Here is a 5,244-nt window from a genome sequence, read left to right as displayed (position 1 = left end):
AAGTCCCGGGACTCTGGGCAAATACTTACTTGAATGCTTGATTTCACACTGGTAAAGTCTAATCCAAACTTGGTATTTCTTTCATAAATTTCCATCAAAACAAGGATCTGTCACTTTTTTGCATTTGTTTCCTAAAAATGTTGAGCTCCTTTAGTTGGGCAACATTAAGGCTTTTGTTACCCATTCACAATGGAGGGTAACATCAATTCAATGGAGTCACCACTGCTATAAAGGTTTATTGTATATCAGATGACTTTTGATATGATGGAGAGTAATAGATAAGTTTAATGCTGATGATTTACTCTGAATTGATATTGACACGGAAGGAATTCAGTACTCTTCATTTCATAGATTTAAGGTTTTATTTAGTTCCATTCTTCTGGCTTAACCAGGAAGGAACTATAAAATGGGCTAAAATTCAATAAAAAATGGTTGAAAATGAGTTGCAGGCTCAGACTCGAGATGAAAGACTAAAAGTGTAATAACTGCAAGATATTACAAGACAGCAATCTCAATTGTATGATATATTCCTCTCTGGCATAAAACTTTCATCAAAATGCAGTATTCCATCTGAATTCTGCAGTGTTGACTTGATCATTAGATGTCACCAAACACCATGGTATAATAACCTTCAAAATATTTTTTTTCACCACCAGATGTCACCAAGACACTCTGACATAATCTTCAATAACACTAAATAGGTCAAAACCCCATTTATTAAAAAGCCTACTATGTGCCACACTTTACTCTGGGTGCTAGGAGTCCAAAGATAAATAGAAACAGTCCCTGCACCCTGAGAAAAGTACATCCTCTTGATGGAGACCAACTCTGCATGGTCTCAATTTGGCACTATGCTCAAAGGCTATAAAACTGTGTATACCCTTTGACTCAGCAATAACACTACCGGGTCTATATTCCAAAGACATCAAAGGAAAAGGAAAATGACCTATATGTACAAAAGTATTTATATCAATTCTTTTTGAGGTGGTAGAGAGTCAGAAATTGAGGAGATGCTCCTCAATTGGGGAATGGCTGAACAAGTTGTGGCATATGATTCTGATGGAGTTCTATTGTGCTATAAGAAATGACCAAGGGATGGTTTCAGAAAAATCTTGGAACACGAAAGAGGAGATCATTGTGCACAGTAACAGCAATGTTGTAATGATGATCAACTGTGAAAGGCTTGACTGCTCTGGTCAATACAATGATCAAGACAGTTTTAAAGAACTCATGATGAAAAAGTGTTTTCCTTCCCCCAAGAGGGAATTGATGAACTCTGAATGGAAAGTGAAGTACAATTTTTCCCTTTATTTTTCTGTTTTTTTTGATATGGATAGTACGGAAATAGGTTTTGAATAATTACCCATTTATGGCTGATATCATATTGCTTGATTCTCAGTGGGTAGAGGAGGGGCAAGAAGAGGGAGAAAATTTGGAACTCAAATTGTAAAACAAAAAGAATGTTTAAAAAATGAATAAACTTCATTTTTAAATTAATGTAGTGAATAAAAAGGATATGGAGAGAAGAAATGCCCAAAATAGGTCCTTTCTAGAGACTTTGACCTTTCTGGGGATTGCCATCTGGTTTCACTCCCAGGAGAAATTGCGTGGCTTCCCTTGGTTGTATCTTTCTAGAGACACAGCCTGTGCTAGGAGAACAGAGGGCTAAAGTGGAGGAGTCAACCAGCTTGTGTCTGCCTGTAGGAAGTGAGAAGGAAGCTGGAATCTGGCCTGGGCTGAGTGTAACACAAAGTGTTTGGAGTCAGGACTGAGCTCCACATCCCTCCTCCTCTGTGCAGTTGTTCAAATGGTTGGTTCAGAGCAGGGGTTATGTACCGTTTCTGGCCCCATATACCTTAGCTTTTCAGTAAACATTGTCATGCCTCTTACTCAATGTGAAATGAAATAAATTGGGCTCCATATTCTCATTATAATGAAAATAAAGAGATTAACTTTATTCTCCAAGGGTACAGCAACACTGTGTAACTTCGCTGATGGGATGATATCATTATTTGCTAAATATTCTGTGCGTCCCCTTGACAAGCTCCTTTTTCTCCCTGGGGTTGAGATGATCTCCAAGGGCCTCCTCCACTTTAAATCTATGAACTTCCAATTCTGCTTTCCTACTCTCCCCTACAGGGCTCTCTTGAGGTCACTGCCTCATTCATTAAGCAAGGGTTGAGCTTACAGGTACCTGGGACCACCCCCACTGTCCCCAATCCCCATCTGAACCACTCTGCCTGCTGCCTCCCTGCCTGGCCTGATTGACCTCTGAGCCTTGATGCTGGAGAGAACCAAGGTTAGTTCTGATCTCATGGAGAGGAGGGCCTTCCCTCCAGCACCCCCACTTCCCCCTCCCCAGTGCAGTTCCTGGCCAGGCTTTCCCATCTAGATAGATCCTCTACATCTGAACATTTTTTAAGTCTATTTACCTGTTCCTCCACTCCATGAAGGGACAGAAAGTTGCCATGTAATGGACAGAACACTGGGGTTGGAGTCAGAGGGCCTGGTTTGGAATCCTGGCTGTGACTTTCTAAGGTTCTAGTGACCTGGGTGACCATGACAATTCACTTGACCTCTCTGGGGTTCCAGACCCACCTCTAACATCCCTTTCAGGACTGGGTCCCAGGATGGATCCCTGTGGACAGGCTGCCCTGATACCCAGACATGACACTTCTAGCCCTCTGTGGTGGGGAGAGGAGAAAGAGGATTGAGAATATTTGAGTACTTTCTCTAGTCGGGAGGAGGGAGGGGGATCAGGGTGAAATCACTGCTTTCCCTCCATGAGGCAGCTGCCCCAAAGTGGAAGAGGCTGCCTCAGGAGGAAAGAACTGATTTCTTCCAGCACTGGCTGGATGCCCACTGAGTTCTGAATGTTGTACAGGGGATTGGAGCTCAGGTCTGGGTGAGAAGGGGCATCTGCAGTCCCTTCCAGCTCTGAGGGATTGTGATTAAAAGATTTCATAATTCTAGGACTGCAGCCCTGGCAGCTGAATCTCCTCATTGCCCTCCCAATCCTTCCCCCACCCCAAATATTCCACGAGTCGGGGATGCCAGTCACAGGGATTAACTTGCCCAGCCCCCCTCCTCTCCAGATTTCAAGCCTTTCCCCAAGGCAGCGCCCTGCTTCTTCTCTCAATCAGCCCAGGCAATTTGCTATTCCCAGAGACTCTCAACTGGGCGTTATGGTCCCTACCTGGCCCTCATTCACACTGGAGCAGTTCTATAGTCAGGTTTTCTGCTTAGGCCGCTTGAAGCAATCTTCCCTTGATATAAACTTTAGCATATCTAAGCCAGCAAGTAAATACTGATTGCTTATGCCCAGAGAGACTGGGGTACTCCAGAATCAACCTATATTTGTATTGGGATATTTTTGGCCAGATTGATGAATTGAGGGGCACTAGAACACTTCTTCCCTTCCCGACAAGAATAATGTAGTCCCCATCCACCTGTGTGTGAGTTTGGGGTTATGAAGAGATGGTGAAGTCATACAATTAGAGTATGAAAAGATCATAGATTTTAGATCTGGACGAGACCTTAGAGGCCAGAGAATCCAGTGTCTCTCTCATTTTTCAGATAAGGAATCTGAGGCACAGTGAGGTTAAAGGACTTCCCTAGGGTCATACAGCTATGAACTGTGTTTGGAAGAATTTGAACTCAGGTCTTCCTGAATTCACATCCAGCACTCTATCCTCTATATCACTCCCCTTTTAGAACGTTTCTCCTTATTAGAAGCATTGCCCTCTATTCAAATGGCACAATGATGCCTTTAGCATTCTCAAAGTATTGGGGTGAATGAGTTTCTCAGAGCCCTGACAATACAGGTGTCTTTTAGAAAAAGAGAGGTCCAGACTGTGGCTTCTTTATTTCTAACCACAGAACAGAGAATGTCTGAGTTGGAAAGGGCCTTTAACAGAGAATGTCCAAGCTGAGATGAGCCTCCAAACAAATAATCTTAGAGATGGAAGAACCCTTCGAACACAGTCACACCTGCAGAGGCAGTGAGCACAGAGGACATGGAAGGTTAGACCTTGAAGGGATCTTGGAACATAGAATGGTAGAGCTGGAAGGGGTATTAGAGATCATTGAGGACAAATGGCCCATTTTTAAGATGTAAGGTCTGAGGCGCAAAGACAGAAAGTAACTTTTTGAGGAGTCAGAGCCACAAGTTACAATCCCAAGTCCTAATGACTAGTCTGGGGTTCTTTCTTTAAGAAGGCTTTTGGGGTCAGACATCACAGCCAGCTTCCTCTTCAAGAGGAGGTGAGGCCCTAAAGCCAGTGCATAGGGGGATATGTCTTACTCCTTTCTAGGAGTCCTTTCAGCCGAGGCTGGTCCCACTGATTCTCTCTTGCAGTTATTTTTGTCTCTCTTCAAATTTCTTCATGTTTTTCTCAACATTTCTCCAGCCAGTTGGTGATCCTAATGGGTCCTTGGCCTCCAACTGGAAATCTGCAGCTGGGACCATGGCATCTGATTGGTGATTTTCATGGGAGTGTAGCTCCTGAATGGTGGTCTTGCAGGAATTGGCAGCAGCCTCCATTGCAATGACAAGAATTTGGGACTGAAAGAACAAACCCAAACAGAGCCTCTTCCCCTCTCTCATAATCCTAGTTGCTGCCAGACTCTCACGGCAAGGGTAGTGGCTTCCATGGATAGTCAGACTCATGTAGATATCTACAATTAAGTGTCAAGTCTCTATTTAGACTTCAAAATCCATTCCTTCTCGTCACTTGCTTATTTCGTTTGAGAGAATCTATATTCTTTTAAAATTGCAACTTTTCATTTCACTTTTTTTAAATGAACAAGTCTTATGAATGAACATAAGTCTTTCCTGTCTAGATCCCTTCCCTCCCTTGTACAATGAAAAAGAAAAGAAAAACTAAATTGCTATACAAAATATGAATATGTAGTCAAGCCATGCTAACTCCCCTATTGGCTACATCCCAAAATAGGTCTCATTCTGCACCCTGAGTCAGTCCATCACATTTTTGTCTAGAAGTGTGTAATATGCATCCTCATGGGTCCTCTGGAATCATACGTGGTCATTACCTTGATCAAAGTTCTTAAGTGTCTCAACACTGTTTTTCTCTATAATGTTGCTGTTATTACATAAATTGTTCTCTACTACTTCTGGCTTCACTTGGCATCAGTCTTCTCAGGTTTCTCTGAAATGGCCCTCTTTTTCGTTCTTTATGGAAGAAGAGCATTTTAAAAATAATATCTTATTTTTTCTAGTTACAT

Source organism: Vombatus ursinus, unplaced genomic scaffold, assembly GCF_900497805.2.
Source record: "Vombatus ursinus unplaced genomic scaffold, bare-nosed wombat genome assembly UNPS02004423.1, whole genome shotgun sequence".
NCBI lineage: Eukaryota > Metazoa > Chordata > Mammalia > Diprotodontia > Vombatidae > Vombatus > Vombatus ursinus.
Note: the sequence above shows the minus strand (reverse complement) of the source record.